A 15,951-nucleotide genomic window follows, 5' to 3' on the forward strand; every position below is an offset into this window, starting at 1 on the left:
GCGTACGAATCACAGAGACACGGGACACTTCCTTCGGCGTCAAAGATTCAAGGTTTATTTGCTGCAGGGAACACAGATGTCACGACAAGTACACCACGTGCAACTTGGGGAGACTGCTTCAAATTGGTTCTGTGGATCGCTCCTTTTATACAGTTTTTACCCATAGGACAACATGGCACACAAAAGTTTACAACCCGGTTCTCACCATTATCCCCCAGAGGGGTCGCTTTGGTCACTTTGAAACACATGAGGTCCGGAACATAAGTGCGGAAACATTTGGCGGTTCCCAACTGTAACAACCCATCTTCCCACCATTAGCAAATTCCAATCAGCAGTAAAATAGATCGAAATAGGAACAAGGACAGGTGCAGATGAAGACGGAGACAGTGGGGAGATCGGAAAGGGTGTAAAAGGGGAGGTATCAGGAAACACGAGATACAGGCACTAAAGGGACGTGCCTAATGAGATGCACGGCTGAGACAATAAGTCCGTGCGGCAAGATGAGCCTTGAGCGGCACCATCTGCCTTACAGTAGCATCCCCCTCGTCATAAACACACTTACAAAGAACATGTGTCTTCCGCAAATATCTTGGGAGTCCCAGGGTCGCGAAGCGGACAACGTCCGTTCGCTGGCTACTTGAGGGCAAGAGACAAAATGGATGCCGTATCTAAGATGGAACCCGCGGGTACAGATGAAAAACCCACATAACAAACGAACGGTTTAAGTTAGTACAGCGAAACTGCGCACACTTACTAAACTCGTCATTTGCGGTTCATAGATACCAGACTCGACCATATTCGTGCGAGTTAAAAACACCACTTACAATTGTCACGGAACCTCATAGCCCCTTTACAACAAAAAAATTCCTCCTCCAAAATCTCCAAACTTTGGTTCACCGACCACCTAAACTCGGAACGCCGTAACGTGAGGGCAGCAGAATGATCCTGGAGATCCAAACTATCTACAGAACCTCTAAACCACCTTAGAGCTATTTGGAACTCTTACTACAAAAAAATCAAGATTACAAAAGCCAACTTCTTTGGATCCTACCTTAATCAAGTCAAAAACCACCCCAAGAATCTTTTCAAAATTGTTAAGCAACAATAGGTCAAGGCACTCAACCACCCAGACCTTAGTGACAGCTCTCCAACAGGCGACGAATGGGCCATCTTCTTTGCTGAGAAAACAAAAAGAATCAATATTAAACTAGAATCAAAGAGGGCTCTTCTTCCAATTTCCGGGTTCACTGCTCCACTTGCCCACCAGGAGCGGCTCCGCCCCCCAAGTCTTAGCCCCAAGAACAATGCCTCTTGGCACACCTTTACTCTCCTCAGTGAAAGTTACATCTACAACACTCTTCTTGCGATCAACCCATCTAACCACTTCTACGCCCCTCTACCACCTTCCATCTTCAAAGAAATACAGGCTGCCATCCTCCCCATATGGGCAAAGATTGTCAATGCTTCACTATTGCAAGGCATGATCACCGATTGCCTAAAAGCAGTGCAGGTATCCTCGGTTCTAAAAAAACGAAATGCAGACAGCTTTGATTTTAATATCTTCGTCCTATCTCCAACATCCCCACGCTGGTGAAATGCCTGGAAAAGTGCATGCAATTGCAACTCTGCTTACGCATTGAGAAATTCCAACTGTCGTCCGCTTTTTAACTGTGTCAACAGGGTCAAATTGTGGCAGTCCATGAGGGTAATGAGGGTTTTCAACAGTGTTGTTAACTTTTTACAGGACTTGTACAAGTCTACTACAGCCAATGTTAGGTTCGCTAAGGATCTCAGGGTCACCAAGGAACTGGAAATTAAGAGGGGAGTACGGCAAGGCTGCATTTTGGCTCCATTTTGTTTAATTTCTACATTAACGAGCTGGATACTGTACTAAGAGCCATGGGGGTAGATTTCCCTTGTGTAGGGAGACCGGGCATAACTGTCTTACTTTATGCAGACAATGCCGTCTTTCTATCTAGGACCGTATTAGGCATGCACATTTTATTAAAGGCATTTTCCTAAATTTATGTTGGACCGGAACCTGGCAATAAATAATGCTAAATCTTATATAATGCAACTGGGGCAAGGTTGTAAAAAAAGCTTCCAATTTAGTGTTGTCTGAAATCCCCCGTACAAATGTTTACTCATATTTAGGGGTTCTCATGGACGATCTTTTAAAGTGGGGGCTACTAATTTTGAGGAAAGGGAGAGACCTTACTCGGGTGAAAGCGGCAATTTTTAACTGTGCATCAAAAGTAGGGAGGAAACTGATTGGATCCATGCTAAAAGGTTATCAAGCCAAGAGAGTGACAGCAGCTAGCTATGGAAGTGAAATATATGGACATGTGGCTGTGGATTCTCTTCTGGTGATCGAGAATAATTTCTTGAAGCGCCTGCTGTGTGTCCCGCGTGGTCTATCCAACCCAGCGGCTCACGAGGAGTTGGGGGTTCCTTTTGTAAGTAATACCTAGGCCTTACACCCTCTCGTGTTTTGGTTGAAGTGTTGGTTGAACGAGGAACTAACTCTTAATCATCTGATATTACTAGAATGTATGTCACTTGATAATGCAAACCGAATCCCCTGGCTAAATTATATTAAAAGTAGCCTTGAAGGGGTTGGGCGTGCTGATTTTTTTTTTAAGCCTGAAACCATTGTAAAGAAAGATGTTGAATCAATTAGGGAAGCCTTTTTAACCCAAAGAAAATTGGATAGGGAAGAATAGGAGTTGCAGAAGTTATGTGTACGCAAGTTTTTAATGCTTAAAACAACTCAGTTGACAGAGCCTTATCTTATGGGGCCCCTATCTACACACAAGAGGTTTTTACTTACTAGGTTTCGGATGAACCTTTTTCGCCTCCTGTTAGCAAGGTGCAAGGGATGCAGTAGAGGTCATGTGCTAGGACCCTGTGGCTGTGACGGTCAGTCTCCACAGGATTTGCTGCATTTTATGTTTATATGTAAGATTTATGTAATCCCTCGAATGCACTTTTTGGTTCCAATTTTAAAGAAGATGGATTTTACTCAGGCCTGCTCCGCCCTTTTGTACTTGCAGTTGCTGAAAGAGGACTGTTTACCCTTCATTGTGGGATATCTAAAATCCACTGTGAAAACCAGGGCTTGCTTGGATGTATAGTTCACATATGCATCATTGGGATGTTATTAAGTTGTGAAGGCTCAGACTACATTATAAGGTTAAATCCTCAACGGAGTGATGTTTTTATGGCACATTGCACTTTGTGATTATAGATCACATGGGAGGCTGTGTAAGTGATTTTATTTTTAACCTGTACTTTTAATGAATTATGGTTTTATGTAATTGTATGTTTGTAAATGTTATGGTTCTTCTTTGTGAAACCGAATAAGGTTTACTTGATTGATAGAACTGTTGGATCAACATCAATCTGGCTTTCGGAGAGGTCACAGCACAGAATCTGCACTCACTCAAATTATGGATGACATTTTAAAATTGCTAGACCAAAATGAATCATGCCTCCTGATTCTCCTTGACCTATCAGCTGCTTTTGACACTGTTAATCATGTCAAACTCTGTAATGCACTGTTCTATCAAGAAAAGTGTCTCCCCAGAGCACTCGAAATCAAAAAAGTTCAAATAAAGGTTCAAAAAACGTGTAAATCAGTTTCAATGTTTTTCTTTACTTGTGCATCATTTCATGATTCTTCTCATTGTATACACATATTCAACTCATTGGCCCAATGCATTTCGGGCTGTGCCCTTCTTCGGGGGCCCTGTGCAATCCTGTAATGGTAATGATAAAGTACAGTTTCAAAAGCAAATTTTTTAAACATTTGTTCATGTAAAGTCAAACAGTATTCAACATATTACCACATGCAACGGGGGTAGAAAATCAGTGTCCGAGGTCTAACCTTAATGCTAATGTTGCGAGAATAAGTGTGCTCGTGGGTCGTTACTTGGAAAGTGCAAGAAATTGGGGGTGTCTAGGAAGTGGCAGAGGAAGCCACGTTTAAAAAAAGTGCTTGTGAAATCGTGCTCATCAAACCTGTTCAGGCGATTAAGGTAGCCGCGCTGATATGAGAAAAATGTCTGTAAACAAACGAAAAAAATAAACGAAAAAAATAACAAACGTTAGAAAGCGGGTCTGTGTTTGACAGCAATCCTCTGTCAAAAATTCATTCGTAAAGAATGCTTACCGAGTAAAGTAATCTGGCCGAGTCCGCGTGGGAGTCCGGTTAAAGTGTTAGCGATCAGGTGTACTTCCGCGTTCTACATGTTGGACCGGGTCGCGAGGCTCCTTAAATGTAAGGGCGACGCTGATACGTCAAGTTGTGTGTGTTAGTAACGAACAATGTGATAGGTTGACACATGGTCACGTGTCACAACACGCGAAAACGTTATGTTTACATTTCTATCTCGGTGCTACGGACTGTGTTATGGCTAGTGGAGGAATGTATCATTAAAAGTTTTACGATGTATTCGTGTCTGAGTGAGCTTTGGTACAGAAAACAGAAAAATAGAATGAATGAAAGAAGTAACAGAGAGTGTTCTTATTCATGTAGATGGAGCATTCACAACGATAGCATATATTCAATAGTAAAATAAATAAATAGTCTGTCAGGAAATATTTAAATAATATCAAAGCATGTAACTACAAATAGCAACTAAATTCTAAACGTTCATTGAGTCCTCTTGGAGCTGTCGATGACAGTTTGTTGATCCAGTAAAGTTCGCGTCTTAACAGATATTGATCATTAACTCTTCCTGGGAGTAAGGGAACTATTTCTAAAATACAGAACTTCAGTTGGCTTGGATTGTGATGGTGATCGTTGAAGTGTACTGCCACGGTAGATTTGTTAGATTTGAGGCGAATGTTGCTGCGATGTTCTGTCAACCTGGTTTTTATTTTTCTGGATGTTTTGCCCACGTATGGGAGTCCACATGGACATTTCAACATATATACAAGGTTGGTGCTATCACAAGTGCCATTGACTTTTAGTTTAATTTTGCTTCCACTGGATGGGTGGTTAATTTCATTCCCTTTGATAATGGAATTACAATTTCCACAGTTGTGACAGGCCATCGTGCCTTTGTATGATGACAGAAGTTCTGTGACTTTAGGTTTTAATAATTCTTTTAGGTTTCTCGTTCTTTTATATGCAAATCTTGGGTTCGAGGAAAAAATTCCCTTGAAATCTTCTTCCAGGGCCAGTAACGGCCAATGTTTTAGTATGGTTTTTTTAATGTTGTAACTCCTTGTGGAGTATTTTGAAATGAACCCTGATCTTTGTTCCTCCCTTGCGGTGGATGGTGTCAAAAGTTGTTGTCTATTCATGTGTTTTATTCTCGTCAGAGCTGGTTCCAGTATGGCTTCTGGGTATCCCCGATCCTTGAATTTCTTTATCATGTTTTCTTTTTGCTCTTCATATAGTTGTTGAGAGGAGGCAATGCGTTTAACGCGTAGCAATTGAGAGTAAGGAAGATGGTTTTTTAATGGAGGTTGATGAAAACTTTGGTAGTGTAACAAGTTGTTTTTGTCCGTGGATTTCTGAAATACTGTGGTAAGTAGTTTGTCATGGTCTTTGATGATTAGTACATCTAGGAAAGATAGTTGTTTGTGATTGATGTTATAGGTGAATTGAATCCGGTCATTGACATTATTGAGTTCTTGGATGGCTGATATTAATTGCGTGGTTGATCCTTTCCATAGTAGGAAGATGTCATCCATATATCTCTTGTACAGTATGAGATTGTTTTTCCATGATTGGTTGTTAAGAATGTGCTCTGTTTCAAAGTGGTGCATAAAGATGTTGGCATATGCCAGAGCAGCACAATTTCCCATGGAAGTTCCGTTACATTGTCCAAAAAATTCGTTGTTGTACTGAAAATAGCTGTGGAATGGTGTAAAGTGCATCAATTCCATGATTAGCAATTTCAAATTTGTGTCTTCTGATTCGCTGTTTAGCAGAATATTCTCCAATGCTGTTAATCCTAAGTCATGAGGAATCGAGGTGTATAATGACTTCACATCAATGCTGGTCAAAATCATCTCGGTGGAGAATGAGGTCTTGTGTTCTTCTAGAATGTTCAAGAAATGGGTGGTATCCTTCATGTATGTTGGAATCTGCTGTACTAGTGGTTGTAGATGTTTGTCAATGAATTTTCCTACTGGTTCATGGATTGAATTGACTGTAGAAACGATCGGCCGGAATGGAGGAACTGTGGGATGTTTGTGTATTTTTGGAATCATGTAAATATAGGGTACAGATGGATTTTGTTTGATCAGATATTCTTTTTCTTTATTTCCAATGGTTCCTGTATCAATTGCTTTTTGAATGATGATAGTCAGAATTTTCTTGTATTCACTGGTTGGGTCTCCTCTCAATTTTATGTAGGTGTTGGTATCGTTCACATGGTGCTTCATATTTTATCATAAAACTCGGTGCCCATGATTATTAGGGCGCCGCCCTTGTCTGCCTGTCGTATGGGGATGTTTTTATTTTCTGCCGAGTTTTGAATAGCTTGTCTCTCTTTTTGGGTGAAGTTGGTTCTTTTGGGTCTAGGTGCTTTGAAGATCTTTAAGACATCTTGATTTACGACTTTTTCAAAGGCATCCAATACCTTATGACTCACTGGTGGTAAAAAGCGAATAGGGTTCCTTAGTCCCAATAGTTTGTCCGTTTCGGTGTCTGTGATAGATCTCTCTACGACATTTGAGAAAAAATTTCTGAGGCGTAAATGTCTTAAGAATTTGTACACACAGATTTGCGTTTCTAGCAAGTTAGAATGGTAAGTGGGAACGAATGATGTGCCTTTCTGCAAAGTTTTTATTTGAAACTCATTGATGTTCTGGCTTGAAATGTTGATCACGAGGTCCTGTGACTTCTGGTGTTCTGTGCTATGCTTTCTGGTTGTTGACCTTTGGTTGTTCCTGCTTCTCCCCCTCCTGGTTCTTTTGGGCGTCCATGGCTTCTCTCTAAAAAAGGAGTCGATGTTGTGGAAGAAGTCGTTGCTTGTTGTTGATTTGAATCTGACGTTTGATTTTCATCTCTAGGTCTTGGAACATTTTTTGAAGTTGTAGGAACTCTTCTGTTTGATTGTGAATCGTCCGATGAAGTCTCATCCGATGATTTATACTGAGGTTTTTGTTGACGCCTTCGGGCGTATATGTCTGCCCAATTGTATACCTCTCCTGTGCGGTAATCAGTAGTGTCCCTCTTAAACTTCCTAACTTTGCGTTCATTTATCTCTTTGGTATAGACATCTAGTTGTTTGTTAATGTCAGACAGTACCTCATCCCATTCTTCCTTGGATAGCATAGTATTTAATTCATCCTTAAGTGAAGCGGTTTCTCTATTTAGATCTTCAATAAGTTTAGCTAATTCTTCGATGATGAGTAGAATTAGGTCTAGAGAACACTTATTTAGTATTGCGAACCATTTTTCTGTGAAGCGAGCATTGTTCTTGCACAAAGTTGATTTAAGAGATATCCGTAGGCCTCGTGGATTCCGCTGTGCCTTGTGATATTTTATTAAGGTGCTTGCATGTAATCGTTGGTTAACTATCCGTTTTGACATGTACAGTAATTGTTTAATATTTGCTTGCGTTGAACCTGTACTAGTACCAGGACTTTCATCCTCCTGAATTAAAGCGTAAATCCTTTTTGAATCTTCTTCAGTAAATGCCAAAGTATCGGCTCTTTGGTCTGTTGAGTGTGTCATATCATCAAATTGCATTTTTGTGTTTGGGTGCTGTATCCACAGTCTTTAGTACAGAAATTGATAAGTTCTTGAATCCCAAAATGGAGGTCGGGATACGCACTCCTGAAGTGATCTTAGTGTAATTGGTAAATTCTTTAAAGGTGGGTGGTGCCCGTGAGGTTGAACCCTCTGTACTTGGGTAAAGTATAAATCTGTAATGCACTGTTCTATCAAGAAAAGTGTCTCCCCAGAGCACTCGAAATCAAAAAAGTTCAAATAAAGGTTCAAAAAACGTGTAAATCAGTTTCAATGTTTTTCTTTACTTGTGCATCATTTCATGATTCTTCTCATTGTATACACATATTCAACTCATTGGCCCAATGCATTTCGGGCTGTGCCCTTCTTCGGGGGCCCTGTGCAATCCTGTAATGGTAATGATAAAGTACAGTTTCAAAAGCAAATTTTTTAAACATTTGTTCATGTAAAGTCAAACAGTATTCAACATATTACCACATGCAACGGGGGTAAAAAATCAGTGTCCGAGGTCTAACCTTAATGCTAACTACCATCCACTCTAGAATACAGGATGAGCCTATCAGGGTCGATAATCCAATGGTTTACTTCTTTTCTCCACAACAGATCCCAAAGAGTCAAGATGAATCAATCCCTATCTCAGCCCTCTGCAGTAAGCATGGGGGTTCTACAAGGGTCTGCCCTTTCACCCATACTCTTCAATTTATTCTTCGAACCATTAGCAAATGCTTTGAACTCCGTGAACATTCTTTTTCATATGTATGCGGATGACACTCAAATTTATCTGAAAGTCACCTCCCCTGAAGTCTTCATTTCACTCAACTCCACCCTGATGAACACTCAAAGCTGGCTCACTGGAAACTACCTTTTGCTCAACACCGCCAAAACAGAAATCAATCTCATCACTCCCCCTAATCACACTCCCAAGATCGACCTCTGGATGAAACATCTTACAGCTTTAAACTGCTCTCCCACAATATTGAGTCATCTAATCCTTCGGAATCACATTAAACATGCACCCGAACATCAAGAATCATATCAGCAATGCAACCTAGGGAGCTAAACACCAGATGAGAATCCTAAGGATTCTCAAACCATTCCTTCCACAGCTATACTCCAAATTGGCGATACAAGCTCTAGTATTGCCAAGCCTACACTACGGTAGCTCCACGCTCTGTGGTCTGACCAAACATAAGTTGGCCCCACTAAGGGCTTCCATTAATGCCACAGCCAGAGTAGACCTATGTACTTACTACCACTCCTATGTGATTTTAAAGTTTCTGTTTGTACCTCTTCCTTGTGTGACTTTAAAACTTGTACATTTGAAATTTTTCCCTCCTTTCACTCCACTTGAAAATTTGATGTTTTTTTCTCTGTTTGTATCTCTTGTGTAACTCATGTAATTCAAAGTCCTTATGTAACGCAACCAGTTCTTTTGTAAAGTGCTCCGACACCTTCGGGTAATGTTTGCACTATATAAAATCGCATTAGGTAAAATTAATAAATACAATTTTAGCTTGGAGAAGCATTTTTTTTCTCACTAAGGGGTCCAGTTGGCATAGAATGACACAATAACTTTCTGTGCATTCTTGCACGTCACTCCTGCCTCTTTCTCTCTCTTCACCTTTAAACATAATTGTGGCACTATTTTGATTTTTTCACGGTCATGAAAGTCACCAATGATGAAAGCGTGAGCAAACTGGTGAGTACCAACCAGCAGCTCCCTTGGTGATGCTTAAGTGGGGTACTTTCTGACCTTTCTCATATTTTTTCTTCTTGATCACATTTACCAGAGGATTTGCAGTTTGGTGGATTGACAAGCAGTGAAAATTGAACACCTGGATCCGGATATGACTGGCATACTTTATAAAGCCAGCCTTTGGGCAGAGATATTATTAAGCTGCCCCTGGTATCCTTGAAAAGGATTGATGTTGAAGTACAATCAGGTTTCTTATACATTGTGATTTAATGAGTGGAGGGCAACCTGACTGTTAATTCCCTCTTATGCTCCTTGTTTTGTATTAACCATATCTATTCCAACCAACTTAACATCCATCAAATTACAATCATTGGACAATATGTTAATTCTCATCAGTACCCACACTTACTATGTCCTTTCCACTTTACAAAATTTCTCAAACACATTGATCTCTCCTCTTGACCATAAGAAAGTAAATATACTTTGTTCACACATACCTTCATACACTTGTTTTTATCTAATGTTCAGATTCTGTCAAACACAAAACAACATTTTCTTTCTCTAACTCATCAGTACTGTAAGTGTCTTGAACCAAGTAATTTCTTCTATTCCCAGACATACAAACATTTCCAAAATGTTCAATTTTACCACATTTAAAACATTCCTTGCTCCTAGCTGGACACAACTTGAATTGTGAAGCATGATTTTTTCGATCCACACCGATTACACAGCGGCGGCCGGCACATGTAAGCACGGTTTGACGGGGCACGGCATGTGAGGAAGTCGACAGATGACAGAATAGGTATTATTTATTTATTTAGTTATACCTATTCCATTATCTGCCGACTTCCCCATTCCCCCCTCCAGTCCATCCCCGCCCCACCGCCCCACTGCACTTATCTGTGTCGGCCGTCCCTGCGTTGGAATTATGAGCTGTTTGCGAGAATACATTTTTCTGTTTTGTAGCTTTTCCTTTGTAATTGAAATCTTTAGTAGATACAGCAGCCACACTGAGAAATACATTATCCACATTTACAGTCTTAAATGAAGCAATTGAATGTTCAATACTTTTACCAATGCCAATTGTTTCCATTAATGAAAATTTGCGATGTAGCAACAACTGTTCTTGAATTTTCTTCTTAGAACATCTAATAATTAGCTGATCTGTAATCTACATATCCACCCCACCTCAAAAGCACATTCAGCTGCTAAAACTGTGAGCCATGGAGAATACGCATTCCCTGATTCATTGACATGTTGATGTCTGGTGTAGAAATAAATCCTTTTTAAAACAATATGCAGCTCCTGAGTCAATCAGCTTTTAACCCATTTAATGCTTCAGTGAAACAATCACAGTCGAGGATCTACTCTTTGAGGAGCTTATGTAGGGGCTAAATGTTAAAAAATGTCCCAGCTTCCATTCCAATAAGATTTAATAATGGTGTTTATTTCCTATCGGACGCAAACAAATCCTCATTAATTGCCAGCATATCGTTCTTAAAATGTCTTGGCCACTTGTCCTATTTATCACTGGCCGATTAGACCCAGAAAGAAAAGATAGTGGAAGATTTCCATGCACACTATTTATTGCATTGTTTTGTATTGTAATTGTATTTATATAGTGCTTACTACCCCTGACGAGGTGTCGAAGGGATTTTTCGGCGAGTAGCACGCTACTCCGGGACCCATAGAGGATTAGTGTTGAATTAGTATAGTGAAACATGCAAGTACATTTTAAGTGGTGGATAGGTTAGTCAGTTATTTGGATTTGGAATGATAGCAGAAGTATAGCGGAGGACAAAGGTTTGTATTTATACAGCAATTGTTGACGCACGCTATTCAGGAAGCCTACAAAGGATTAGTGGTGAATTAATATGGTGAAATATGAAGTAATTTCAGCGGTGGATATTAGTCAGTTACTTGGAGTGAGAAGGATAGAGGAGGGATACAAGGGGAAGAAAGATTTGCATTCATATAGCACTTGCTACCCCTGATGGGTGTTGAATCGCTTTTCTGGTGAGAAGCACGCCACTCTGGAACCCACAAAGGATTACTGTTGAAAATTAGTATAGTAAAAAAATGTGAAGTAATTTGAGTAGTGGATATGTTATTCCATTATTTGGGTAGTATATTAGTGTAGTTTAATATGGAATTTGAGAAGTGAACATGTTAGTCTGTTAATTTCGATTGAAAAGGATAGTGGAGGGATAAAAGAGTGAAAGATTTTTTTTTTTTAGGTTTTAGCAAAAGGAGGAGGCTTTTGGATGAATTCCAAAATTGCATCACATGACATTATTGCCCTTTGGCTCACCGCTGAACCAAGCACCAATACGGCAAGCAAACAGAATGTAGAGAGTATGTCTGCACGGAGTGATTATCATCCGCCATGTGCTGCTCAAACATCAACAGCAGTGGCAGCTCCTGTAGTGATGTAATTCAATGGCCAATCCACCACATTTATTATTTACCACCAATCGCCTTTAAGTCTTGCAGCAATGCTTCCCATAATGAAATTACAGCCTGTGACAACAAGTAGTCAGACGAAAACGCTAGATGTAACTGTGAGCCACAACTTTTGTCACAATGAATCCTTGCCCATACGAACAATCTTGGCAACAAGAGCATATGCAATGCACATGTGTGCTCCTACAGCTCAACGTAGGTAAAAGATAAGAGGCCAAATATGGTAGGTAAAAGATAAGAGAACATCTTCGTAGCTGAATTCTTTATTTAGAGCAGCAACACATTGCAGCAGTGAATCCAGTACAACAACTGACTTGGAACATAGAATTTTACAGCAACAAGGTATGAACCAATGATTAAAGACAAACAGCCTCCTTTATGAGGCCCTACCAGCCCTATTGGACCACCGGAACGTCACTTTCTTTACATTCCGGTGGGGCAATGTACCACTGCCATATTTAGAAGGCCATGTTATGTGGCTTTTCATGGTCTTATAAATATGTGCCCTTTCCCGCAAAAAACTGTGTGAAAGGAGCGTTCCATGGGTGTTGCTGGAGGCGTTCCCAGCAACATCCATGGCTTTTTGATTCTTCCCCAAATTTATGAGAAATCATAAGTCTGAGGCAGCGGCAAAAATGTACACCTCCCGACGGGGGCGTAAGCGAGGCCCAACAGGGAGAAATATATTTTATTCCTCCTAGCTTTTCCTTTTTCTATGAGTGCTGCATTCTGCAGCACGCATAGGAAGAGGAAAAAGCCTCTTGTGATTGTAATTGTGCAGGAAGGTTTCCCTTCCTGCACAAAAATATTCAGCCCCTCAACGCAGACACCCTTGCACCATGGTGCAAATGTGCCTTTGTTGGCGCATGGCAGCCTGTTGTGCGCCTGCATAGAGGAAAAGGACAGTAATAGATATGGCGCATTCTTGCCCTTTTCTTTTGCTGTAGAGCAGCGCAGCAGCAAGGCCCGCTGCGCTGTCCTATAAAAAAAAAACCATAAATGAGGGCAATAATGCTGTTTATGCAAGATAACAATGAAGGCTCTACACTTACATGTAAATTACTTATAAACATAACTCAAATACAGTACTACTGTCTTGTCTTCTTTTGACACTTTATTGAAGGAAAACAGCTAAAATTCAACTTTATCAGCCCAGCCATCGTATCTTGTTCTATCATCACAATTTCATCAGGGCTATTATATTACTCCCATTGATGTGGAATCTATTTTTTGGGCAAACAGGTATCAACCTCCTTGGGGAGTTCTCTGTAATCTGGAAGTATTCACTTTGATTTCACAAACACATGATACTGGATGAAACAGTTCACTCAAAACTTAGTCTATATAATGATGAAGTCACTCAAACTTCTGCTGCAAGACTGACTTTCTTGTCCTGCACCTGGTTCTGGCAGCATGTACCAGACTGCTGGTAGACCTAGATGTAGGAAAAACTACGGTACAGTAGAATTATGTGGCAGGGGAGGGCCAAATGATGCTGCACGGTTGAGTAAATTATACACCAAGAAAAGTCAAATTATGGAACATAATGCAACACATTTTTTGATGGGTTTACTTCATTTTTTGTCATTTTTTAGACATGGTAATACTGTCTGGGAATTGGTTGCACCTAATTAGTACCAGTAGGGCAACATAAAAATGACCAGTAAACCTTTGCAAAGGGCTTTCTAGTAAGCAGCAACACGTGTTCTTGCATTTTCAGTATCCTTTGAGCCATTTGAGCTAGAAATAACTTTTTTTAAATCTGCAGTTTAAACAACAGATGATGGATGATGTGGCAAAAGCAGCAAATCTATAGTTATGCGTAAAGCGCCACAGCCACACTATCACATAACTCTAGTGGACTTGATCATACTCCATGACATTAGTGATTATTACTACTGAGAGTGACTCTTTGGCTTGCATATTTGCACACACGAATTCATAATATCGACAAGAAAGGAGGTTTTATGGAGGAGTTTTGTTGTGAAATCAAAGTGGATATTTTCAGAAATTAGAGAATGCCCCAATGATTGTGCTACCTATTTGCAAAAAAAATAAGTTCTGTAGCATGATAATTATATCATATCCCTCATGAAGTGCTAGTGACAGAATGAAACACATTGGCTGGGCTGGGTAGGCCGATGAAGGCAAATTTAGACGTATTTTTTTAATCAAATGTCAAAAGAGGGAAAGAATTCGTATGGATTAATATTTGGGAACCTGAAAATAAAAACCACTTTGTGGAGAATACCTCTCACAATTGGACTCTCTGAATTGAATCTCTGGTGTGCTTTTTCCTCTTTTTCAAATGTTAAGAATTGTTTGGGCAATATGGGCTACATGAACTATGATTCGTACACTACTCTAAATTCAACTAACTAAGGGGCATATCCACAAGGACTTATCTCTGAATTATCCCCACTTTAACGCATCGAAATTAGTGATAGAATTAACACCCCAATCAAAAGCTAGTGAAAACTGCAGACAACACCAGTATCCCAGTGATAACTACTCCCAAATCTATCTCCACGGTGGACACCACCAGCTAACAGTAATGTTATGTTATGTTATGTTAAAAATAGTCCTGTAGGGTGCTCGGCTACTCGGACAGAGTGTCACGGCACTAAAAGAGAGCTGCAGTGGCTGAACAGAGAGAGAACACAAGATTACTGCACAAACAACCACATCTTAAGCTCCTTCCTGAAGGAGAGAAGATTGTTCAGCTTTCTGAGAGATAGTGGTAATTTATTCCACAGTTGGGGCGCCAAGAGCCCTTACGAGCGCCCTCCAATACGAGCTCGGTTGACTGCTGGGACAATAGCCAGTGCCTGAGAGGCAGAACACAGAGATTGGGCAGGGTGATAGAAGCGCATCCTTTTCCTTAAGTAGGAGGCCCCGATACCGTGGAGATATTTAAACGCTGTGATAAGTGTCTTAAAGTGGATGCGTTTACGCACTGGGAGCCAGTGAAGAGAGTTCAGCAGGGCAGAGGAGTGAGACCTTCGGCTAAGGTCAAAAATAGCTCTTGCTGCCGAGTTGTGAACTGATTGCAGACGGGTGAGTAAATGCTCCGGCAAACCCAGGTAGAGTATATTGGCATAGTCCAGTCGGGAGCCAATCAAAGCTTGAACAATAATCCTCCTATGGGCAACTGAAAGTAAAGGAAGACATTTCTTGAGAGTTTTTAGAAGGCCATAGCAGTGGCCTACAACAGTGAGGATATGGGGTTTGAAGATGAGACCATTATCAATTTTGACACCCAGATTTTTTGCCAGTGAAGTAGCCGATGATGGGGGGTACATATCAGAAGGCCACAATGATTTCCAATTGACATTGGGAGGGCAGCCAAAAAAGATGACCTCTGATTTGTCGGAGTTGCATCTAAGCTGATTCAGTTGAAACCAAGAGAAAACAGCAGAGAGGCAGCTCATGATATTGTCGCCGGAAAAGTCAGAGTTCTTATTGCAAGTAAATAGAAGCTGCGTATCATCGGCATAAGAAATAATCTGGGCTCCATGAGCTTCAACTAGCGAAGCCAATGGAGACAGATATATATTAAAAAGAGTTGGACTTAGAATGGAGCCCTGTGGGACTCCAACCCCCAGAGGGGGGATGGAAGCTGTAAACAGGGGAGCCCAGATTGATTGTTGGCGGCCAGATAGAAACGACTCAAACCAACTGAATACCGTCCCTCTCAAACCAATCTCCTGGAGTTTTGAAAGAAGACGGTTGTGAGGGACGGTATCAAACACCGCAGAGAGGTCCAGCAGGACCAGCATAGCCTTCCCACCATTATCCAGGACTTCTTTGATGGGCTCAGTTACCTCGAGCAGAGCAGTCTCGGTGCTAAGGTTTGAGAGAAACCCCGATTGAGTGTTATGAAGAATACTATGGGTTTCGAGAAAGTCCGAGATGGTGGTATGTACTTGTTTTTCCACAATCTTAGCAAACGCAGGAAGTTAGGAGATGGGTCTGACAATACCTGACTTAAGCGAAGAATTGAGTACAGGGTTGATGATGGGATTGATAATATGTACCATCTTGGCAAGAAACTTCGCCGGGCAGGGATCTGACAGAGAGC

The sequence above is a fragment of the Lissotriton vulgaris genome, chromosome 1_1 (genome assembly GCF_964263255.1).
Source record: "Lissotriton vulgaris chromosome 1_1, aLisVul1.2, whole genome shotgun sequence".
In the NCBI taxonomy this organism is placed as follows: Eukaryota; Metazoa; Chordata; class Amphibia; order Caudata; family Salamandridae; genus Lissotriton; species Lissotriton vulgaris.